Source organism: Ambystoma mexicanum, chromosome 2q, assembly GCF_040938575.1.
Source record: "Ambystoma mexicanum isolate Mex_15411 chromosome 2q, UKY_AmexF1_1, whole genome shotgun sequence".
Classification (NCBI taxonomy): domain Eukaryota; kingdom Metazoa; phylum Chordata; class Amphibia; order Caudata; family Ambystomatidae; genus Ambystoma; species Ambystoma mexicanum.
In genome coordinates, this window is record NC_090924.1 from 1,274,826,423 (window position 1) to 1,274,852,482 (window position 26,060).

At 47.1% G+C, this 26,060-nt stretch overlaps 1 protein-coding gene across 2 annotated transcripts in view; it reads right to left on the reverse strand.

Moving 5' to 3' along the window:
• Window positions 1-26,060, reverse strand: part of LOC138570089 (Krueppel-like factor 8) — a 1,505,457-nt gene that overhangs the window by 749,678 nt on the left and 729,719 nt on the right. The gene's annotated exons all lie outside the window — the stretch shown is intronic.

Sequence of the window (26,060 nt, forward strand, 5' to 3'; positions counted from 1 at the left end):
GAGTTGGGCAGTTCCACTATGAAGTCCATTGACAAGTGTTGCCAAGGCCCGGCTGGAGGAGTGTCTTGCTGTAGGAGCCCCAGTGGTTTCGCTGTGCTATATTTACTCCGGGCACATGTAGGGCAGGAGGATACGTAGTCCTTTGTATCTTTGGTCATTGTTGGCCACCAAAAGTGGTGTTTAGTTAGCTCTAATGTGGCGTTTTGTCCCTTGTGTCCTGCCGTTGGAAGATCATGACACCAAGACAAAGCTTCTAGTTGAAGTTTCTTAACCGGTAATTACAGTTGGTAGTCCTTGAACCAGTAATTACCTTTCTTGAGTAAGGCGGGATCCTCGAAAGAAGCCGTTCTTTGTGCCTCTAATACTTCCTGTAGAAAGGAGTTGACCGCTCCTATGAATCTCTTCCCGGACAACATCAGCTCTTGCCCTGTGTACTTCCCTGGTTCTTCTCCTTGACTCCTAGAGAGGGCATCTGCTAACTGATTCTCTTTTCCAGGTAGATAAGTGAGTTCAAAATCGAATTGAGAAAAGAAGTATGCCCATCTGGCATGACGTGAGTTACGGCATTCCATCTGTTGCAGGACACTGAGGTTTCTATGGTCTGTACAAACTGTGAAGGGATGCCTGGCCCCATGTAGTAAATGTCTCCACTCTGTGCAAGCTTGCCAGATGGCCAGTTATTCCTTTTCAAGAACTGAATAGTTCTTTTCACTTGAGGTGAGAGTCCTGGAGTAATAGGCAATAGGGTGTTTCCGCAGGTCTTCCTTCCTTTGTAAAAGCGCTGCCCCTATAGCCCCATAGGAGGCATCAGTTTCCACTATAAAGGGTAACAATTAGTCAGGTTGCCTCAGGATTGGTGCGGATATGAATGCCTCTTTTAGTTGCCTAAAAGCCTCTTCGGCCTTCTGGTCCCAGTCAAATTTTGTCTCTTTCTTAAGGAGAGTGGTAATGGGCAAAACTATATCCGAGAAATTCATAATGAATTTACGATAAAAATTGGCCAGCCCCAGGAATTTCTGAATATCTTTGACGGATTTGGGAGTAGGCCATTTTTGATGGCTTCAGTTTTTCGTGGATCCATCTCCAGACGCCCTTCGGATAACAAGAAACCCAGATATGGAACGGTTGAGGCTTCAAAAAGGCATTTCTCCGGTTTAGCAAATAGCTGATGTTGACGAAGTCTTTGGAGTACTTCCTTTACATGCTCACGGTGTCTTTCAAGGGTGTCTGAGTATATCAAGATATCATCTAAGTAACCCACCACTGAATTGAAGAGCAGATCAGAAAAGACTTTATCCATAAATCTTTGGAACTGGGCAGGAGCGTTTACAAGCCCGAAGGGCATCACTCGGTACTCATAATGTCCTAGAGGAGTCCGGAACGCCGTTTTCCACTCGTCTCCTTCTTGAATCCGAAGCAGATGACAGGCCCCTCTGAGGTCGAGTTTAGTGAACCATCTTGCTCCCTGTACAGCCTCCATGATGTCCTTCATAAGGGGCATAGGGTACCTGTCTCTGATCGTCTGACTGTTCAGTCCCCGGAAATCAATGCAGGGTCGGAGCTCGGTTGTTTCCTTTTTGGATATGAAGAACAATGAGCCCCCAGCTGGAGAGACCGATTCTTGGATAAGACCGTTCTTTAGATTGGTGGATAGATATTCTCTTAGGGTTTCCTTTTCTGGGAGGGATAAAGGGAACATTCTCCCGAATGGAACTACAGCTCCTGGTATTAGTTCAATCTTGCAGTCTTCCGGTCTATGAGGCGGCAACGGTCGAGGTTGAACATCCGTGAACACATCCTCGAACTCTTGATATGCCTGAAGGATGGTGTTTATGCTGCTTATTTGTACAGCTTCACCGTGATGGGTTTGTTCCTCTTTAGGTCCTAAACATGACTGGAAACAATGTTTAGATCTGAATTCCACCTTGTTGGTCTCCCAGTCTATGTTTGGGTTATGTCTCCTGAGCCAAGGGATCCCTAATATTACAGGAAAGTGGGCCGCACGAATCAAATCAAATATAAGTTCTTCCTGGTGTATATCCATCTTCACCTTGATCTCTAGGGTTTCTTGTGTGATGAGACCTGAAGTTAGAGGCGTGCCATCTACGCCTTCTACAGGAATTGGCTTCCTTCTGGGAATAAGGTGTTTTTTAGCCCACCCGTCGTCCATGAAATTACCTGCCGCGCCACAATCCAACATGGCAAGACACTCCACTTCATGGCCTGTTTCCCATTCCAATACCACTCTAAATACCATTAAATGATGAGAGATATCTTGTGGATTGGAGACACAGGGATTTATGGCTGAAACCCCTCCCTTGTCCCTGTTCAGGGTCGGGGTTGCTCGTTTCCCGATATCCTGGGTGGTACTTCCGGACAATCGCGCAGGAGATGCTTCTCTGAGCCACAATACATGCAGAGATTCAAATCTTTCCTTCGTTTTCTTTCTGCTGAAGTCAAGGGACCTCTTGTCATTCCGATTTGCATAGGTTCATCGGTATGGAGTACTGGTGCGTTCTTTCCTGAGGACACAGGGAGATGAGGAGGTACCGGAGTGAAAGGACGGGTCTTTCTCTTTTCAGCTCTCCTTTCCGACAACCTGAATTCAATCTGTAGAGCTAACGAGACCAAATCCTGGAAAGTAGTGGGTCTGGCAATTCTAGCCAACTCATCTTTTATATCATCATGGAGCCCTCTCCTGAAAAGGGTCTGCTTAGCGGAATCAGGCCATCCTGTCTCGAGGGCGATTCTTTGGAAAGTAGATACATAAGTCTGAACATCTGAAGAGCCCTGTCTGTCTGGTATCAAGGAGAGTCTCATAGGATGTGTACAACACTTCAGGTCTTTCAAACCTGGCTCGAAAACGTTGCACAAACAAGCCGTAATCGTTGAGCACTGGGTCGGCAGTAACCAGCACAGTAGCCCAAGCCAGTGTGTTTCCCGCTAGATTGGAAATTAGGAAACCAACTTTATTCCTGTCGAGCGCGTAAGTCTTTTTTGCCAGAAAGTGTAATAAATGGTGCAAGAGTCTAGGAACTTCTTTATTCGCTTGGGGTTACCATCGTACTTCCCGCAAGGCAAAGATAATGGAGGTAAGTCTCCTCGATCCTCGTCGCTCCGTTGTACTATTTGCCTTAAATTGGTATTGTCTGCCTTCAGAGCATTGTCGGTCTTCAATGATTGCGGTTCTAGATTGATGCCTTGTATAGCATTGACAAGTTCTTGGTATTGTTCCAAGCTAGCCATCTTAGGCCATTGCAATCTCTCAGAATCTGCTTGAATTTCCCTTTCACCCGCCTCCTCCTCCTCCTCCTCCTCACCTGAATGTTCGTTTTTGGATGCTTCGTCAGAAGGAATGTCTCTTCTCTCTCTCCAAGCTGCAGCAGGCTTTTTATTGGGGAATTTAGGATGGGCTCTTCCGGAGGCCACCCTGCCTGATGCAATTGCTCGGCAGTGGGGACCTCCAGGGAGACCACCCCACAGGCAGGGAAAAGCTTTGCTGAAAAACCCTGTTTATGTAGAACGATATTGGCAGAATCCGGAGGTTTTATCTGGATTCGGTGACGTAGAAAAGTGTTGGTCTTCTTTGTGGAGGACTGCAAGGACCAGCATGCACCGGTGAGATCTTTATCCCGGTAATCTGTAGAAGAGTAAGGCGATCCAATATAGAGTAGGGAGCTCCGACAGAAAGACGGAGCGAGGAAGGTTCCAGGCATGTCTGAGGGTCCGGAGCGGAACTGCCTTTGCTGCAAGGAATGACCGCGGGAAGCGCGGTAAGTGGATCGGAAACCCAAGAGGTAAAGTGAAACCAAACGGGAAAGGATACGTTCCGAGGAGCGGAACGTAGGGGAGGAAGGAAAACAGAGGAAGTCAGGAGAGGAGGGCAAGGAAGGAAAAGAGCACAAGCGTATGCAGAGTAGAACTTGACAGCGTGTAAACCCGAAAGCAATAAGGGTTGCAACGCGCTATCGAAAGCTGCCAACGCGCATAAATACACGTCACTAACAGGAAGTGGAAACACTAGAATGCTGCATTCGCTTCTGCCATGAGATAATACGGCTCAACCCTTCCTCCATTGATTCCACAACTTCCATGGTCGGTGGATCATGACACCGTGGGCCAGGGCATCTAGCACCCAATGGTTGGTGGAGATGGACTCCGACAAGCTGATTAAAAATCGCCAGCTGGCCTCCCACCGGGGTGCTCGGGTGGGGGCCCGACATCACGGCCAGTTCAATCTTGCCACCTTGCCCTCCTTGGCGACGACGACGGTGTCCTCCGGTCTTGTTGCAGCCTCTGTAGGCTTCCTGCGACGAGGCGCGGGCCGCCTGGCGGTATGACGAGGAACCTATGCCGAATCCTTTGGAGGCACCTTGAGACTTGCCTCCGGAGGTACGAAAGGACGGCCGTCGTTGATGGAGAGTACCCAAGGCCTGGGCTGTCTCGGTATCCGCCTTGATAGCCTACAGTGACTCGTCCACTGCCTTGCCGAACAGGATGTTCCAGTCGAAGGGCATGTCCAGTACCCTGGTCTACACATCCTGACAGTAATCGGTGGCCCTGAGCCAACTGTGCCGTCGAAGGCAAACCCTGTTGCCCATCTGGCGAAAGCCGGTGTCGGCGATGTCCGTGGCCACCGTGATGGTGTGGTCCAAAGCCGCCTCGCCCTCCTGCAGGATTTCAAGGGCTTCCGCCCCCTTGTCGGCCGGGAGGAATCCAGGAGGGCAGCGATCTTGAGCCACAGCTCCCTGTCATAGGGTGCTACGATCGCAAGGGCGTTGGCCACTTTGATGGTTGTCGCTGCCGACGAGATGACCAATCGTCCCATGGCGTCCAGCTTCTTCCCCTCGCCGTCAGGTTGAAAAGTAGAAGTTGATGCCGTCGCCCCTGCCGATTTCTTCTTGACCGCCACGGAGACCACCGAATCCGGGGACGGCTGTACCCTGAGGCGCATAGGTGCGGAGTCTGGGACCCGGTACTTCTTCTCGTACCAGTCCCTCTTCGCAGGGGCTGTGGACGGGTTCTATAGCAGGGACAGTCCTTCGTCCCAGATGTCATCCAGTAATGGGATTGAGAGGACGGTCTTCCTCTTGGCCTCCTGTCATTGGTAGAGGAAACCCTCCTCCTTCTGCTCTTTGGGGTATAGCTGGGAAAGCTCTGATGGCCTGGCGATCATGGCGTGAAAGGAGCCAATTTCGTCGGGAGGGGAGGCCCGGGTAGGGGGTGATGGGAGATCCATCCCGTCGTCACCACCGTAGTCGTCTGTTCCCGTCGTCGCCGTCTCTGTTCCCGTCTCATCCCTCGGTGGAGGGGGTGGAGGTGATTGATGGAAAGGAGGGGGAGGATGGATTCGCCTCCGCTTGCTCGGTGGGCTCCCCGACGGTCCAGGTGCTGCTGGATTGTCTGCTGGGTTTAAGGGCAACCTCGTCCTTATCTCCGTACACAGGGTCTGGAAAGCCATAAAAATTGCTCCTGAATTGTCCTGTGGTGTAGGCATCGGTTGCGACGGGAGTGATGGCTGGGGCGCGGGGTCCTCCGCTTCCTCCACATCCCATGGCTCCTCGTCGGCTCCACCATTGCTCTCTACGTCCACCTCGTCGGGATCTCTCCCTTAGGCCTCAAACTTCTTGTCTAGGATAGCTTTGACGCCAGCCAGCTCATCCTCGAAGGTGGTATCTGTGTCCGTTAGGGCTACCGTGCCCCCCCTCTTTCTCGCCCCAGGGTTTCACGGGGGTCTTCCCGATAGGCTGAAAAGATGATTCACTCCGGGGTGGCAGGGAAGTCGTCTCCACTGTGGTAGCCTCCACAGGCTTTGCCAGGGCCACCACAACTCCTTCAATCGAGGCCTTTGCCGGGTGAATCAGGGCCTTCACGACCTGGGGCGCGTGAGGCCTTCACATTAGGGAGAGGGTCACCACCTGTCATGATTCGCCGACCTTGGAAGTTGTGGAATCAATGGAGGAGAGGCTGAGCCGCTTCACTTCCGAGTGGAAGCGTGCGCAGCGTTCTAGTGTTTTCACTTCTTGTTCATGACGTGTATATAGACGCGTCAGAAGGATTCCTCGATGCTTTGCAACCCTACGTTCCACTGGGTTTCCACGCTGTGTAAGTGTTCCTCTCATCCTCTTGCTGTTTTCCTTACCTGTTTCCTCCTCGCTCTTCTCCCCCCTGTTCCTCCTTTTTTCTGCCCGTTCCGCTTTTTGGAACGCTTTTGCTTGCCTTGTTCCTTCTGGGACTCTTTGAGCTGTGCTCGGGTTTCCGAGTCCCGAACCACTTTCTTAGCGGTTCCCGCAATTTCTGCAGGATTGTTCGCATCAGCCCTCGGAGTAAATCGGAAGTTGCGTTCCTCCGGGAGCGCCTTGTTTTCCACATTACTGGGCTATCACATTCAAGGCTGTGTCCTTACACATGGAGCTTGGTCACCATCCACCCTCAATACGGATCATACTTGCGGGCACTTAATGCACTGAAAACTGTACCTGATCTGCTACCTCACCAGTGCCTGTCGGGAATTGTAGTTCTCCACTCTTCAGTCCGATAACTATGAATTCTTCTGATTATCATCATTCTTATCGGGAGCCCAGGACTTCAACACCAACGCCCTACTGACATATCCTCATGGTTTTTCAGCAAAGCATTTCCCTGATTGTGTGGTGGTCTCCCTGGAGGTCCCACTGCCAGGCAACAGCGATAAGGTAAGGTGGCCTCCAGAGGAGCTCATCCTAAAAGCCTCAATAAAAAGCCAGACTCTGCTTGGAGAGAAAGGAGAGACATTTCCACAGAAGAATCATCCGACGACAGACTACAGGTGAAGAGGAGGAGGCGGGTGACAAGGGCTTTGAAACAGCTAATTCAACAGTTTGTGAGACCGCCTCACCCCCCTTGGCCTTCTCCGTCGGGATCGACCGGGGCTTCTCCTGAAGCTTACCCGGGTTCTCTGATTTCCTTTTCCCCCGAGTCAGAGCGTTGGATAGTGGATGATGGCATTGGTGACATCGCCCCATGCCTGGCAGCCAAGGAACCCGAACCAACGGTGCTCCCAGTGCCCGCGGACTCACAGTGCTTTGCCTTTTGTTGGGCCCCCATCCCCGGAGGCCCTCAAAGGTCTTAGAAGACTGCTCGGAATTCCTCTTCTCACCTGCTGCTGGGCTCTTCGCCTCCAGCCAGTCAGCGAGTCGTTTACGAAAGTCCTTCATGGTCCGGACGGACATGTTCTTGCAGAATGCACAGTCCTCCTCCACGTGCGACTTGTCGGCGTGTAGGCAGTAGAGGCACCTCCTTAAAGATGTTCTGCAGCCCACATCCTGAGCAGTTCCTGAACAGTTTGGATCCAGTAGGTGTCAAATCTCCTTTGTCCAGGGCCAAGCCCGAATTGGGGTAGGCCTCAAAGTTCTTCCGGAATCCTTCAAGAATTGTAATTCGACGAAAATCCGCCCTTGAGGGGAGTAGAAAATTCTGAAACGGGTCCCCGTTGATCGGAAGAAGAATCGGTGGAGCTTTAGGCTCGAATTGACTGAAAAATAAGAGAAAAATCTTTGAAAAAACGCAATACGCAGTAAAAGCTCGAGAGCTACAGCACGAGGACTCCCAACACTTGAACATGCAGTAAACATCTGAAGATGGCTGCCAAAGGAGGGGCTTATATAGAGGGCAGTCATTGGCTGGGGGCAGTATGACCCAGAAACCAGTGATTGTGTATTAGTAGAAAGACAGTTCAGAAACGAAACTGAAACTGATGCTTTTCTTTACCGAGGATTCTCAGGCTGATGACGGGGAATATTCATGAGCATGTGAATCCATGCCAGAACCCATGCTGGAGAAGCAAGAGACTGTGCTAAGCTTGAGTGTGCCACCTTGTCCCGTGCTGAAAACGTGGGGAAGAGAGGCCAACGGCCTAAACATCCTGACATATCATTTTGTGAACACTTCTTTCTTTTTCGTAACATTATTTCCCACGCTATTTGTATTCAGAGGGAGGGATTTGCAATAGGTTCATTAGTATAGGTCCTTTTTTTCTGACAAGACACTACGAGGACTGCGTTATTATTATTAGAAGGTTGTAGCTTGTTCCCATCTGTAGATTTAGGATTAGATAGGTGTTTATCAAACCCTTTTTGAATTTCAATAAACACACAACTATGGTCACTTGTGTCTGTCTAACTGTTGTTACCATGCCTCCCTTACATGTGGTGTCAGGAATGGGATATGATTCAATTGATAAAACTTGAGAATCCATGCTGATAATCATTGTACCACCAGAAGTGAAAAATAGAATCGTTGAACTCCTTGACTCTGACCGTGTTCCACCCAAAAAGAGGTTTTGCTCAATCAGTTACACATCCCAACCGGTCAACAGATTTGTTGTTTTTAAACCCTGTTGTGATTATACTCCCACTCTCCCATTATAACATCCAACAGTGGGGTCGAATAATATTAAAAACACGGCCAGCCCATACCTTCATTAGACCTAGTGCCCCAAGTCCCGAACCCCCTTTTTTGGGTACTAAGTTACAGTCAGTCTCTGGTCCATCAGGGTTAGAGACCAGTCTATCTAAGTCCTTCCCATTGGCGGAATCAGACTCAGAAGGGTCAGGCGACTCCAAAACTCTATCCAAAGGAGTCGAGACCTGCTTTTTTTTCCAATTCAGAAAAAACTACAGAAGGAACCCTTACCCCACCAGAAGAAATGGCCGACCTAGCAGCTGTCATGGCCCAGTTGGCCACCACTCAAATCCAGGTTGAAGCTAGGCTCCAAGACAACTAGATGAAATTGGTTGAGTTACAAGCAAGACCCTTGATAATGTAAGAGATACTTCAACCATATCTAGAGGGCAAAGATCTAGGGAACTTCTTTCTGAATTTTGAACGATTAGTCGAGCAATTGGGGTGGGAAGAAAATCTAAAAACATTTTATTTAGGGCCTCTGTTGAAAGGTGAGGTACAGACCGCTTACCAGCCACGTAATCTTTCCCAGGGAGCCACTTTTCATTCCAAAAAAGAAGGGCTGTTGAAAAGAGTAGTCCAAACCTGTAATTTCTATCGGCAAAAATTAAGGGCCATTACATTAAATCCGGGAGAAACACCCCTTTGAAATGGGTGAACGAATTAAAAATGCTTTTTGGATTAATAACAGAACAGTGGAAGAATTGGTAGAAATTATTACTTTAGAACAATTCACCAATTATGTATCCCCTTTTTTGTAAAAAAGCAGTGTTACAATTAAATCGAACTACCCTAGCCATGACCATTGAGACTGCCCAAAATCACTCTGATGCAGCCAAACACTTCCACTCGGCAGACCGAGGTGAGAAATGGAAAGATCACAAACCTACTCACCAATCTCAACCCCAGGTAATAGATAAGGGAGGAGTATCATATAAGATCAAGGAATGGATACCTTATGAATTTCAGGAAGCCCATATAGGACAGGAATTATGGGGTATTTCTTCAACAGAAAAGATCTCGTCTTCACATTGATCCAATCATTATCAAAAGCTTTGTTGACACAGTCTTCAATTGTCGCCCTGATTTGTGGGGTGGAGTCCCTATCCAACCTTAGGTATGTAGTGCTGTCATCAAGCATGGATCTGCACTGAGAATGGTAGAAGGTGGAGTCCATTACCACCACAGCACCACCCTTGTCTGCTGGTTTAATCGTCAATTCTAGATCTTTAGCCTAAGATTCCAATTCCTTCAATTGGAAATCTTTAAGATTGAATGGAACTCGTAAGTGAAAGTTAATTTTCTTCAAATCATTCTCAACCTTAAACTTAAACAGGGTTATATTGGGGTTATCGATTGGAGAGTCAAACAAGCTTTTAGGTTTCATCTCAAGCTGATCGTCCATATCTTCACACTCTGTCTCCTGCGTTTATGATGAAAAAAACAGTTTAAGCTTAATTTTGCGTAATAGGTGAAGATTTACTTTTTCGTCAAATAACGTAGAATTGGAAGTTGGAACAAAGGAGAGACCTTTGATTAGGATATCCAATTGGTTGTCAGTTAGATTTTTGTTAGAAATGTTTACAACAATTGATTCCATCATTTGTTTTTCTTTTTGGATCTTGTGCCCAGGTCGGGTCTTTTTTCTAAAAAAGGCACAGCTGATGAGGATCCTGAGGTATTGGGTACAAATCCTCCAACTTCTCCTGTCTGGGTGTTCTCTGGTGGTTGATGTGCTGGTACTTTTTTGCCTGGTATGGGGTCACCTATACTCCCTTTGTAGTGTTCTTAGAGTTCTCGGCTCAAATGAGGCCATAGTATTGTTTAAGTTATTGAGTCTTTTTGTTCACTACGTCCTTTGAAACCACTTGTGGCTGAAACACTTAGTACTTTAGATGACTCTTCATTGCGTATACATTACAGGTTTCGGTTACCTTACAATTTGTGTTTTTATGACACTTGATATTGTGTCTAGTTTTTCACCCGTCCAGTGTTTAACTGCTTTGGCATTTAATTATTGCCTCATCATATCATCTCATGGTCACTATCTTTAATTGAGTGCTTTTCATGAATGCTGAGATTTTGTGCAGTTGTTGATTGCCTTCATGAGTTCGGCCATTTAATTAGAGCATTTATTTTATCTACTTACTGTCACCTATCTACATTTCTACCTTTCTACATTACTCCTTTTTAATTTTTTTTGCGGGTAAACATTTGAAGTAGATTAGCCATTATTATGAATTTCATTTTTCCTTGATTCCGTTGCTATCCCTCTTTTTTATTTTTTTACATCTCGCATTCGCAAGTCTGTTACCCTGCTCCGCCTCTCTGCACCACACTTACCATTCAGTTTGTTTGCAACTGTCAATATGGCTTCGCGCTATACGACGGTTCTAGGTGAGTTCTGTTGCAGTACGCCGTTATGTAGTTACATCACGTGCCATTGTCACGTGATGAGAAACACTTTGAACGAGTAAAAAGCAGATGGCTCTTAGTACTCAGTAAGCCATATCAGCAGTCACGAGTTGCAGAAGCCGCGTTTACTTGTTAAGATAAGAATTGTGCATGGACCATGCGCTGAAGTCCATTTTGGGTTATGTTGTGAGGCTACCGTATACAGCATGTCCGTGTAAGATAGACCCTTAAATGCCTGCATGAAAGTATGGATATTATTAGAACCAGTGCGGTATCACCGCTAACTGTGTGACTATATTATTTTACTTGTGGTGTATATGTGTGGCTACTAAGACAATTGAAGTGGTATACCTTTAACTTTGGAATTATTTCACTTGAGTTGCTATTGGGACGGCCGTGCGCCGTAGTTTTTTACCCACCATATGGGAATACTATTGATGGGGTGGGTCTTTAATGTTTCATCCCTATTCCATGCGGAGGGCTACACACATTGAAGGTATTTCTTTCTGTTTACTGTCTTTTTACAGCATTCCAAATCGTTTGTGCAGAGTTGATGCTGTACTTTGCACAGTGAAGGCATGCACATATACGTATAGGTTTGCCTACTGGTTGTTGTGTTTAAAGAGCAAGTCTTTCATCTAAACAACATCATTGTTGGACTATTACCAAGTATTTACAGACATTAAACTCTTACGTAAGCACTGCATCTAAACATGAACAGTCTTTTCTTTACTTTGGCTCTGAGTTAGGGCTTCATAATCATCCAATGAAAAATTCTTTAGTTTAGTTTTGTAGACCGCATCTTGACATGGCTCAACATAGATTTGACACTACATTTGGCACTCACCCTTGAGGGATTCTATTGTACATCTGATTTAGATGACCTGTGTGAATTCAGCACCGCTGGAATTTTTGTTGACCTCCTCTTTTACAAACAAGGTATATTTTAATTCTTTGCTCTCCTACACTATTTACTTACTTGAGTTTCCCTTTGAGTTCTATTTTTTGGAGTCACACCTAATGTATGTTTGGGCACATCATGCATTGAACTGTCTAGACTGTATAAATTGTATTACAACCCCTGTAGATAGTTGTTGATAGTTCTTGACTTGTTTTCTTCAATATTTATATTTGCAATTATATGTCTAGTGATTTCTTTACTTTTTGGAAAAACGATGTTTAAACTTTCATACTGATGGATTCTCCATATATATGATTACAGATCATTTTGCTCCTGAAGAAGGGGTTCTTCCCCGAAACGCGTAGAGCTTTGAATCTTCAGTTCATCACAAGAATATTGTATATATTCATTCCTTTGTTTCATGATGGCCTTTATGAATTTCTTCTGTTTATTTATACACAAATGTTAACCAGAATGTTCTGTATCGAATAGGTTTTGTTTACTTGTCTGTTTTTTTGTACAATCTTATTACATTGTAGTAAAAATTTCAAATACTTTTGACTGACTTTGTATCAGCTTTAATGGTGTGCAGGGGACGGGAGTGTCTTTAGTATTAGACACTTTTTTTCTGTTCATGTTTTGCACAAGCCCCGTGTCAGGGCCTGTATTCCTCCCTAGCACCCGGAATACCTTAAGGTTCTAACAAAAAATTAATGTAGGTTCTTTAATTTGGAGTGCTCCTATTGAATTCTACTTTGTTTAATTCCTGATCAGTACACACGCCTGACTCCCTTCACCCTTCCCCACAATGTATAAAAGGTGGAGCACGAAAGTAAACTACATTCTGAGGAAGACAAAACATATGAGGAAGAAGCAGTTCCAAGATGGCAGTTTAATACAAGGCGAAGACGGCATAACCGAAGAGGACTGCAAGGAGGGAAGTGCCCTTGACATTTTCAATGAAAGACCATTACTTTCAGGACCCTTTGAGAATAGGAAACGTAAAACCAGAAATCGAGGCTGAAGAATGGTGCATTGTGTGTCGGAGGTACCAGGACTCTCTCGCTTCAATAGTCAAGGTGGTGAGAATCGTTTGACGCCGTGGTACTTTCCTTGGCTACTACAACAAAGAATCAGCGCCAGTGAAGTCAGCACAGCCGGTGAGTTGGGGCGACTGATACCAGACCGGTCTGTGTTGAAGCCAAGGATGCAAGCGGCAACATTGTATAATGAAAACTGAAGAGAAAAGTATATGAAGTGTATGTGGCAAGCGACACGAATACAATTAATCAGCAGTGATTAGAACTTTGAAGCCAAGATAGGATACCGTAAACAGAGTGGTCCGGCACCACGTGGGCGCTCATTCGAAAGTGTCTGTTAGGTTACCAGCTGCAAGATGTGTAATAAACCCTTGGTGTCAACAGTAAAGATAGACACAAGTGATCACTGGTCAAGGGTGTTTATTGAGCTATATAGGTAAATTGGAAAAACACCTAATCTAAACCTAAATCTAAGATGGGAGCAAGCTACAACCATCAAATAATAATAATGCAGTCTTAGTGGCGTCCTGTCAAATAAAAGGGGTTATACTAAAAATGACTTACAACTAAATACAAAAAGAGTGTAGGATAATGTTCACAAGAAAGACAAATAATAAGTCGAGATGTGGTAACCGGGGGTCTACCTACCCCACGTTTTGAGCACAGGACAAGGTGGGACCCCAGAGCACAGCACACTCTCGAGATTTCCCAGCACAAGACTACAGTTCAGGTATCAGGACCTTCGGTGGGTAAGTCGCTTTCCTACAAAAAGTCTCTTGCCTCCGAGGACCTGATGGGTAGAAAATAACAAACAAGAAGTTCCTTTCCGTATATATGTTGGGTGATGCCTTTTCATCCCTGGATCCCCCTCTTCCGAGCACAGATCTACAAAAAATTCCTAGCGATATCAGGACCTTCGGTGGTTAAATCTCTTGCTTCCAAGAGCCTGATATGTTCGGAATAAAAAACCAAAGTTCCTTTCTGATTGTATTTTAGGATGATTCTTCACCCCTGCGCCCCCCTCTTCCGGGCGCAGACCCCTCTCAAATGTCAGCCTCCCTACGTCGGGTTCACTATGGCTTGTATTCAAAAGATTTCATTTGCTGCATTCATGTGTCGTTGGGTGATAACTTTTCCCCCCTGGATTCTCCTCTTCCGGGTTCAGTCCCTTCTCGACTGTTTACCTCCCTCAATTGGGTTCACTATGGCTTTTACTCTCAAATGTCAGCCCCCCTCCGTCGTTACACTATGCCTTGTATTCAAAGGATTTCAACTGTTGCATTCACAAATCTTAATGTCTTTTTAAATAATTTGCTGTGGACATCCCTCTGTCGGGTTCACTCTTGTCAACACAATGCTCATTGAGGCCTCATGCTTTTCCCCCCATTCTGCAGGCATCCCTCTGTTGGCTTCACGTTTGCCAGCGTTGCAGTTTCTTTTACTTTTCTCACTGTGCGGGATTCACTTTCCTTAGCTTTCCAATTACGTGCCAGTCAAAGCCTTTCGACTGTAAAGGGGGTTTTGCTAGACCCCTGTATGACCACTTTCACCTGTTCCTCGCGGCTGGTATAAGTAGTTTCAACAATAGGGAAATCAAACAGAATCTCTTGAGTGAGCATCCACGTGGTGCCGGCTCCCTCTGCAGCTGATTTTCCCCTGAGGAGTTTAACAGTTCTTTGATTTTCTCTTAATTTGCCATTTTCAATGTTCATGTAAAACGGTAAGGTTTCTTATCAGTTCTCTCTTCGACTCACCAGCTGGGATGAACCGCTTGGCTTTTCTTGTCTATGGATTCAAAGATGGTACCACGGTAGCAAGTGTCTCTCCCAGTCCTGGTCATCAGTGTAGGAGAGCTCCGTGTACCGCTGACATCTGCAGCAACACACGCTGGCTATTGTTCGCGGTCTTATGATTCCTTTCATTGAGCCTTCATGGGTCTGGGTCGGAAAGGGCAAGATTACTGCTCTCCTTGTCACCCCTTCGGTCCTCGCTGTTTTTATCCTCCTCTTGAATTGCTGCCCTGGGATAACTGTCTCGTTGTGCGGTGTGCCTTGATTGTTGTGCCCTCTCGTGCTCCACTGTTTATCCTTGTGGGGAAGGGAAAGGGCTGTCAGGTGTGTGTGATTCTGGTCAATTGCCTGACCTTGCCTGCCCCTTGTGTTGGGACATGTTAGGTAAACAGCTCTGATGTTAGTCCGTTGTCTTTCGTGGTGTGCTAAAGTGTTCGTGTCGGAAAAGTGGGGGGGGGGTAGAGTTTCTGAGTATCCCACATGGTATGATGGGGAAAAGGTTTTATAAGAAGGGGGATACTGCGTCTCACCCGTTGGTATCCCACCTCCACTCCCCGAGGACCCCCCATCCAGGTGATCCTCCTGCACTGGTCCACCCCCAAGAACTGGATGCAATAGCGATGGCCGTGTCCTGGCCACCTGGATGACAGATCCCCAGGGACTAGTAAGTGAGACACCTCTAGGTTTCTCACAGGTGGCAAATTTAGTGATAAAGAAGGAACAAGTTACTTACCTGGATGTGGTTTTCCTGCCGGGCCACCTGTGGTATTTGGGAACACTTCTGTTGAAATTCCAGGGTGTGTCCGTGGGTGAGAGCGTCCAGCACCCAACGGTCGGTGGAGATGGTCTCCACACGCTGCCAAAGTTCGCCAGCTAGCCTCCCACCGGGGTGCACGGGTGGGGGCCCGACGCCACGATCGGTTCAATCTTGCTTGGACATGGAAGGGCCGCCACGGGGACCCTGGCGACGACAACTTCCTCCTCTGAAGGCCTTGGAGCGGCCCCGGTTGGTTTCCTGGACCTAAGAGAGGGAGGGTTGGTGATAAGAAGCGAAGCCCCCGCCGAAACCTTTGGAGGATCATTGGGACTTGCTGCCAGAAGGCCGAAAGGACGGCCTCCGTTGTTGAAGAGTGCCCAAGGCACGCGCCGTCTCCGTGTTCGTCTTTATGGCTTGTAGAGACTCATCCACAGCCTTCCCGAACAAATTGTCCCTGTCGAAGGACATGTCCAACACCTTCGACTGAACGTCCTGATGAAAGTTGGTGGCCTTGAGCTAGCCACGACGATGAAGGCAAATACTGTTGCCCATTTGCCGGAACCCTGCATCAGCAATGACCGTGGCCACTGCAGAATTTCCAGCACTTCCGACCTCTTGTCGTCGGGGAGAAAGTCCAGGATGGGAGCGATCTTGAATCACAGCTCCCGGTCATAGAGTGCTACGATGGCGAGAGCGTTGGTGGCCTTGATGGTCGTTGCCGCAGAATCGATGACCCGTCATCCCATGCATCTAACCTCGTGCCCTTGCTGTCCAGAGGGGTGGATGCTGCCGAGGAAGAAGCGCGCAAGGACTTCTTCTTGGCTACCGCTGACACCACAGAGTCTGGAGAAGGTTGGGCCCGCAAGCACTTGGGCGCAGAGTCCGGCACTCTGTATTTCTTCTTAAGGCGATCCCTCTTCGCCGGGGCCGTAGAAGAATTCTTCTTGAGAGACAATCCTTCGTCCCAAATGTCATCCAGGAGTGGGACTGGGGGATGGTCTGTCTCTTTGCCTCGGCCCGCTGATAGAAGAAGCCCTCCTCCTCCTTCTTCTCCTCTGGAGTGAGATGGAAGAGTTCCGAAGTTCTGGAGATCATTGCGTGGCACGATCGGGTATGTAGTGCAGAGAGAATGTCCACCGAGAGGTCTCTAGGAGGTAGTTGAGGCAGGGGTGGCAGCGGAATAGGCAGCTGAGGCACCGGCCGGGAGCAAAGGTCCTCGTCGCCTTGCTGCTCTTCCTCGACGGTATCCTTGCCGTCATCGCCTTCGTAATAGGGCCCGTTCCCTACATTTTCCTCCTCCTGGATGGTTTTCAGGCAGACAAGCTCCTCCTCAGAGGAGATATCCGTACCCTGGAGGGCCACCGCACCCCCACCCCTTCTTCGCTTCCAGAGGGGAAGGTCTGGGGGAGATGACGGGCATCTTCTTCTCTGGGTTCTTCTATATGGGCCGGAACGCAGCCTGCCTCCTGGGAGGAAGGGATACCCTCTCCTCCATGGTTGCGCCCTACGGAGCCATCTCAGCGGCCTTCGCAAGAGATGCTACCACCCTCGATGGAAGGCTGGGCTTTCGCCGGGTGTACCTGGGCCTTCACGGTCAGGACCAGAGACTTGTCCTGTACAGCCTTGGGCGTTCCAGAAGCCTTGTCCTGCCTGGCCCACTCCTTAGGGGGAGGATCCATGCCCGATCCCCCCTGGCCTTCTCCGGCAGGTCGGTCTTGGGCTTCTCCATGCGTTTGCCCGGATGGTCCGTTGACTGGTGAATGAAGCTGGAGACGTCGAACACACCTTGGCCGCTGATGAGCCTGTCGCAACGGCGCACCCGATAGCAGTGGTCTCAGGGTGCCTAGGCTTTTGTTGTAGCGCCGCGGGAGGGGCGCCCTTAAAGGTCTTAGAAGCCCGCTCAGGTTTCTTAGAACCGGGAGAGGCATGCTGCTGGGACGCACCTAGAGCATGGACCTTGGCCTGCAGCCACTCCTTCAGCTGCCTATGCCGATCCTTCAGCTTGCGATGTGGCATTTCCTGGCAAAACGCACAGTCTTCCTCCATGTGCATCGGGTACAGGCAGTAAAGACACTGGGAATGCTTGTCGTCCGAAAAGCGATTTCGCAACCCGCAGTCGGAGAAAATCTAGAACAGGGGTGCTGTTTCCTTCTTCTCCTCCGACATGGTCCACACAGCGTAGGCCAGAAGAATCTTCTGGAAGCCTCCACGAAGAATTCGAAAAACGGGTCCCCATTAATCGGAAGGTTGATCGATAGAGCACAAGGCTCGATTGACCGAAAAAGTAACGCTATTATATGATATGGCATTTATAACGCGCCTATACACAAGTGTTTCAAGGCGCGACAAGGAAAGGAAGGGGGAACAGAGGGGAGACAGACAACGATCCTACTAGGCCAGGTGTCATTCAGATTGTGCAAGTGCATGTGAAGGGGAAAGTGCAGGGGGGAAGGGGAAGGGGACGGTGCAATACATGGGATAATAGAATAAATAACAATAGTAAAGTATGACCAGCAGGTGGCAAGTGCAGGGGAAAAGGGTACGTGCAAGCATCAGGTGTCAAGTGCTCGTGCGAAGGTGTAGAAGAAGCCTGAAGGGGGGGCAGAAAGGGAAGGAGGAGAGGGCAAGGTAGCTGAGGAGGAGACAGCAGGGGAGGCCCTGGAGGGAAGAAAAGGGAAAGTAGGAGAGGAGAGGAAGTTGATGAGGCACGGGAATCATCTATCAAAGCGGAGAAGATTGGCCTGAGGGCCTTGGACCAAGACGGTATCATTCAAGTAAACATTAATGATGATCTTAGAGGAGTGGAAGGTGGCCAAGAGGGTCTCCCACCCAGTGCCACCATTAATGGGAGAGGAAGAGAAGGGAGAGAGCACAGAGAGCATATGTAGAGTCCATAGGTCTGGCGAGGGAACGACAAAGAGGATGTCGGTGACAGTTTGCCTGGAGGAGGCACTGGTATAGTATAGTATATATATATATAGTATATAGTATACAATACTGTAATGCTCTTCCAAAAAGTGAAAAAACACAGTAAAAGCTCAGGAGCTAAGCACGAGGACTCCCAACACTTGAACGTGCGGTATAAATCTGGAGATGGCTGCCAGAGGAGGGGCTTAGGGAGAGGGCAGTCATTCGCTGGGGGCAGTATGGCCCCCGAGCTTAGTGAGTGGTTGTTAGGAGAAAGACAGTTCAGAAATAAAACAAACTGATTTTTTCTTTACTGAGGATTCCCAGCCTGATGACGGGGAATATTCATGAGCATGTGAATCCATGCCAGACCCCATGCTGGAGAATTGTAAAGTCAAAGTGGTCCTGCAACGGGTCAAGCAGAAACCCTATGCACATTCGAAAGTCTTCAATACGTGTTGAAATCGTATTGAAAGTTGGTCCAAGCCCGGCGGAGGGAGATCAGCTAAAAGCTTTTGACTACAGCAAGTTTGTGTAAAATCATGAACATTGTGTTGAAAGGAATCTGAGCCCGACCGAGGGGATCCGAAATCTGAGCCGGACTGAGGGGGATCCGAGATCTGAGTCCGAAAAAGGGGGATCCGGGGTGAAGCGTGAGTCACCGAAGAAAGAATACCCACCGAGGAATTAGATGCATAAATAATGTACGAACATTGTGGTGAAAGGATCTGAGTCCGGCTGAGGGGGATCCGAGGTGAAAAGCGAATTGCCTAAGAACTTGAGTACTTCTGATAATCTGAAAATGGAAAGAATTTATCGTTTGTCGCATCAGGCACTCTGAATGATGAAACTTTGAAAGGAAAAGAGACTTGGACATGGAAGTCCCTGATGCTAATGATTGAACTGTATCCTCGTGCTAGAGAAGCCAGAGACTGTGCTAAGCTTGAGTTTACCACCTTATCCCGTGCTGAAAACGTGGGGAAGGTAGACCAATGGCCTGAACATCCTGACATATCATTTTGTGAACACTACTTTCTTTTTTGTAACATCATTTAGTACACTATTTGTATTCAGAGGAAGGGATTGGCATTAGGTTCATTAGTATAGGTCCTTTTATTTTGACAAGACACTACAAGTACTGCGTTATTATTATTTGATGGTTGTAGCTTGCTCCCATCTGTAGATTTAGGATTAGATAGGCATTTATCAAACCCTTTTTGAAGTTCAATAAACACCCTTAAACTGTGGTCACTTGTGTCTGTCTTGCTGTTGATACCATGCCTTCCTTACAGTGGGCAGAGCCCATCAGTGGCAAACACATCGGCTCCTCTAAATTCCCCCCACTGTTTGATTCCTCTACCACCTCCTCTTCCTCAATTCTCTTCATTTTCCTACAAAAATGACTTGTTCGGGATCCATATTGTAGTCACGCCCTCAGGTCACCTGCATTCTTGATGTGTTCATCCACACTCCAGGTCATATGGAAGCACTCTGCAGTTGGATGACAACACCCTATGTAGTTCTTATAACAGAACTTAATTCCTGGGAGTGCCAGGGGACTTCCTTTCAGGTGCTCACAGGTAGTGTTTTCGATCGTGTGTGCTAATCAGTCGCTGCATTCACATTGATCATTATCTTCATCCCAATTGCTTTCTTTGCTGTCTTCTTGATTTTGTCCAATGAATATTCTTAGAAGACAGAATCCCAGAAATACCAACACTAGTATCGCTCCGAGTAGTTTAAAGGCATTTGCCAGCCAAGTTGGAACCCATGATAACAGGGACGAAAAATGATCTTCATCATCGGTCTCGTCTACTTCATCCACCATTTTCGTATGCACTGTTGACAGCATTGTTATTGCTTCGGTCAGGGTTCTTATCAGGAATAAGGGCTGGAACAGATGTGGAGTGCTAAAATGTGCCTACTAATACCAGGGAACGCTTAGAGGACCTGAAACTACATTTCCCAGCATCCTCAGAGCGCCTGGAAGTTCTGGACGCGCGCACGCATTGCCAGCTGTCTTTGATTGTGAACAGCTTATTAGCAGGCAACGGCGTGCGGCAGGTGTGGCTTATTTTGTTCTATGGAGCGGTTGGCGTCTGGCGGACAGAAGAGGGTTGCTGCTCACGGCTCAGTGATTTCCTGATGGTAGCAAGTATCCTGCACAGCGGAGAGGCTACAAGGCTGTCGGGCTGATTTATTGCGGCTTGCTCTTCGTCTGGGAAGTCCCGCGGGGCTCCCAGACTTAAGATAAGTACTTGGGAAAGAATGGTGAATTCATGGGAAGTATCTGGTGTTTTAAGATGGTCCGAGAGCGGGCCTGTGTATCTACTTCTCCTGCTGGAATGTGTTCACAACATTAACCAATATAAACTCTGGAAAGCAGAAGCATGCAATTTTGTGCAGGGAAAAACAAGTCTACCGCACTACCAAGAAGCAGGGTTCCAATACCACACGTGGGCATTGAGTCAAATCTCAACTAGTGCTGCAAACTAGTTGATGCATCTTTATGTTTCTTGTGTGTTGCTTACGCTCGCCCAAGAGCCATGTGTAATTGTCTATCATGTTGGGAAGACTCCCATTTGTTTGTTTCCATTATGTTGCTTGTGATATGTTCCTGTTATGTATAACAATGGTTTAGCACATGTATTAAGGTGTGCTTATCAGGTGTAGGGCAGAGAACAGGTGGAATGGTGAACTCTTGCATCTGAATTACATGCATTGCATTCTCTGTACATTTATCTAAAGGGAATCCTTGTTTTGTTATATGTTTGGACAGGTTAGGGTTTTTTCCCGGTGCTTCCCCTTTCCCATCCAACTAAGTTCCTTAACCTTTTTCCGGTGTTCCTATTTCCCCACCCTATACACAACCTCTTCCTAACCCCTCTCCCCCCATTGGCTGCCACGTGACAACCTGTTCAATATATACATCAGGTGCCTGTGCCAACCACGGTGGGAGGGTCGAATTCATTTGGCTTCTGTGGTTCGGGGGATAGTGTCGATCTCTCTGCCCCTCCATTAAGTTGTGATTGTGACAGTACTATTTTCTCCATCATGGGTAGGTGTGAATGTACAGCAAGAGGGCCAAATCTTGGTACACACACCTCCTTCCGTTGCTGTAATTAAGTCCAGGACATACCTGTTCTGCAGGGTCATGAGTCTGATTGCCCTCCGTTCTTCTTTGATCGCATTAAACCCTTTTATTGGTGTGTTGATCGTTTGTAGCAGCTCCCACCTAGTGATCTGTAACCACTTGGCGTTTATGGAAGTCTGGATTCCTGGCATGGAAACAGCTGTAATTATCAATGCCGTTCTGATGAACAGTTTCTGTTCATCTGGAATGTCATAATAGGCATCTATTGATATTGCTGGGAAATAGTTTTCCTTCTATCACCGAATGAGCCTAAGCAATCTCTTGTTACTCAAGTGTGTATCCATTTTCCAGAAGCTGTCCATATGGAGATCATTTTGCGGTATCACTAATGCAGGAACATGTATGATCACCCAAGAACACGTCCCTCCCCAATTTTTAGGCAGCTGCATATAGGCCTTGTATCCACAGGCCCAATATCAATCCATTACCACAGCAGTTCCTCTAGTCATTCCTGGTATTTCGAGTGGTTGCTTGCATCCTTTATTTTCTCCAACTAGAACCAGGCCTGTTTTCCTGAAGCCTGTTCTTGCATTCTTTATTGGTATTTTGGTATTGCTTCATTTTCACCCCATGTTAGTCATTTGGAATACTTGGCCCATGACATTAGGCATCCGTCGCTTACAATTTACACTAGGTCTACTGTTTCTTTCATCAATAAATGTGCACTGCATGCTAACTCGTGAATACACCAACAGCTGAGATCTCTACCAGCAGCCTGGCAATCCTGGTGTTTCCTGTATCTGTGTATTTGTTCTGCAGTCAAGGATGAATATATGAGCATTCTGCTCAACCACCTTCTGTCTTTTTCCATCTTCTGTGTTTTTATGTAAGCATCTTCATATGGAAATTATTTCTTCGATCGCCATCGGAGGGTCACCCATCTTCCTTCGAATTGCCCTCTTGTACACGCTGCTAGATGGCTGAGGAACTTTGCATCGTGTGCAGGTATTTATCTTGCAATGAATGTTCTGGCTGCGTTGATGGCATAAGGGATGAGAGACCATAAGTAGCAGCTTTCATCTGACATTCTCTTCCCCACCTCTTCCATGTGTTGACAGCACATGTTATTTTTTAAATGGGCTTAATTGTCAAGCTATGACTTTATACCTTTATTGTCTTCCCCAACATCCCTTTTAGATCAGGCAATTTGTTCAGAAATATCAGAAGAAATATCACCTGTGCCTTTGTCAGGGATAGAAAGAGATGTCTCATTCTCAGGTAGTTGTCATGATGCCTACCCCCGGGCATCCGGATCGAGTCCATTAGCCCCGGGAGCAGGCAACCAGATATTCATTAAAACCCCAACAGCCCCGGCTGGGGGCTGTTTGGATTCAGTCCTGGCGCCTTAGGCGCCAGGCTCATCATAGAAATCAGTCCTGGCGCCATAGGCGCCAGGCTCATAGACTTTACTTACCTTATGCAGACCATGCTGCAAATGAGTCCATGCCAACGTGAGGCCTGGATGGGACTATTTTATTACAGGGACTATTTTTTACTTGGGTGTGGTTCTGGGGAACCTCTTACCTGGGACTACTTTGCAGGCTATTTAAAACACGCCCGAACAGCAGCTCATGCTTTGTGTTATTTTGCATCCAGCAGCGTAACGCTCACCGTGTCTGCAAGTCAGCATCCAGTCTTCTGCCACGCCCGCCTCTAATCCGGAGCTCGTAGACAAAAGGAAAAGAAAGGAGAAGAGGTTAGATCATGGACATTATTTGATTCCTTACCTGATTCCGGACCCAGCACAGCTCCAAGCCTGGAAAGGACATTATTTCAGCACGCGTCACTTCGCCAGCAGCAGCGCCGCTTTTTAATCACCAGTCCACCGCATCTTTCAACTCGGCGCTGCCTCCATCATTTTCTTCGTCGAAACCCAGCACCTGGGGGGAAAACAAAAGGAACAACAAGGTGAGCCGAGAAAACCGACAAAGACATTCTCTTTGCCACCATAGGCTTACCTGCTTTACCACCGGAGGTATTATCCTTTAATTCGCTGCATCTTTCTATGCCACACCTATAAAGGGAGAGAAAACAGCAAGTTAAACTCATGCAACTTTTACCGGACAGTGTTTGGTAATACAGACTCTTACCTGAACGCCATCTGCCTCCAGGCAATATTCTTTTGGACCCAGCTGCAACCTAACGAGGGAATGGAACAAGAGTGAACATCGGACATATTGAACTCTTTGAACTTTATAGACACTGGAGTCAATATTCCTCTGGAACTCCTCCAGTACCTTCAAACCAGTGAAGTAACTTGTATCTACGCGCCCCTGCATGACAAGCAGGATGGAGAGCTCATCATTTAAAAATATAAGGTGAGGTTACCAAGAGGGGATATCGGAGGTGATTAGTGGGGAGAACGAGAACAGTTGGGGGGGCCATCACTAAAGTCCACGGGTGGCTAAATCCCTTTCTCCACTTGCAGGAGAATACTTCTACGAGTCCAGCAGACAAGATTAGGCGGGCCAGTCCAGACTGTCATCTATTCACTACGCATCACGTTGGCGGAGACCGCAGCTGTCCCGGTCCGTTCGACGCCCCTGTGGGAATCAGGTGAGCGTAACAGTAGTCCACTTGAAATTATAAAACAATATCTCACGAAATGTAAAGAGCATAAGAAAATACAAACAACACATGAGGCAAAATGTAGTTGTAAGGAGTATTGCCATAGTATTCAAATGCCACATGATCTCTCTTGGAGTAGCTGGTTTTCTTGTTAGTGTGTGTTTTATATACAGAAATATTCCCATTTTTAATTTACTTAGTTCACCTTTCAATTACTTTTAAAATGTGCAATTTTGTTATAACAAGAACTGAATAATGATGGCTATAATAACTCTATGAATGATAGGACTGATTTTAGGATTTCCAAAAAAGGCAATGAGGTCCACATTCCATTGCACTAGAGCTGGATATGTTCAAAGAATATATACAAATACAGCATGCAGAAATGCATGCAAAGTTTCAGGAAGCATAAACTGTACTGTACAATATTGATGTCTTATCTTTACTGTATACTGACTTATAGGTTCACCTGAAAGATTTCTGGAACAGCAGCAAGTCCATGCATTCCCTTTTAGACTTAGCAAATGTACATTTTGTTCTAGATGATTTTTTAATCCATTGATTCTTTGTCCTTGCCCTTGGTAGCTGATCTGGTCAGCATGCACAGAACTTCTTCTCTTGTTTCACTGTCACCGGGTGCCGAAGGCGTCGGGTCCTCTCCTTTGTAGAGCTTCACGTCATTTAGGTGCAGCCAGGCTCCTCTCCCTTGGATTTTAACACCAGTTAAACTAAATATGAGGTATGGTCAAACCTCAACTAAATATGGTCCTTTGAAACAGGGTGTGTTCCAGGTTCTAACAAAGCTCTTCACGAGCACCTTGTTCCCTGGATACAGAATAGGATGTTTGAGCAAGGCAATGAAATCAGTTGGTTGGCTGTCTTCCTCAATCTTCTTCAACTCTTCCCTCCTGTGACAAATCAACTTATGGGGCACCAGTGTTCCAGGAATTAATATCGGTTTCTAAACCATCAATCAGCCCATCCCCTCTAGTACACCAGAAGGGACCAAAAAAGACTGGAAACATAATCAAATCATAAACCTTGTCCAGTTTTGGTAACGTGTATGGAACAGCAGGCTTATCTCCACAAGGTTGTGGAGCGTCAGTTAGTTGCAACACAGCAAAATACAATTACCCAATGATAAAAGGAACTGTCCAGTCAAGGTTGTACAAAAAAGAATACTTTATTATTATTCAATATACAGTTGTAGCACAAAATACAACCCACCCTGTAAAGAAATGCAGAGGACAAACAGTTTCAAGAAAGAAAAGGGATGCACTCTGGATACTGACAGGGGGGTAGTCAGTAAAATAATTAATCGCAATAGTTCAAGGATATTTGGTTTCAACACAAAGGGAGCAATGGGTCGTAAAATGTCACTAGGTGCCATCGGAGAAGGACCAGGGAGGTAGAACCACAATGTACACCTTGTGTTTGTAGAAGTTCTTGGTGCTCGACAGTGTAGAGTTGGTTTCAGAGCACTTTGCAGCTTCTGTGACAGAGTTCAAGGTGGGAGACAGCTGTAGGTATCAGACGGCAGGCAGTTCGGTATGCAAGGCTGGACAGATGGCTGCAGGCTGGCCTACACAGCGACTCAGAGTCAGAAAATCGTTGTCTCTGTGCTGGTTGGCAGGTCTGAAGCACTGGTCGGATGACGTTAGCGATTGCGGCGTGACAGCAGTCAGCGGTGCAGTCGGTTGCAGCTAGAGGGCTTCGACTGGCTCAAAAATCTCCTTTAAGGCAGACGCTGGTTGATGCTTGTCGATACACTCCTCCTAGCTTCTTCACTGGGCTTGTGTTGTCCTTTAAGACAAATGGCTCAAAGCTGAGGAGATTGCTGCAGGCAACGGCCTTGTCCTTGGCTTGGTTCAGAGGCTCTCTGGCACTTCCCACCTAGGAAGCCTGCAAGCCGGGCATGCTGTGTGCTCTGGCTAGGTACCAGTTTCGGCACTGCTGGAGGGTCCTCTGGATTCAGTATCTCCTCTGTTCTCTGGAAGACATTTAGGGGAGGGATCTTGTTGCTTCCCTCTTTGGAAATCCTGACCTTCCTTCACTGGCAGAAGCTGTAAGGCAGACTGTACCTTCA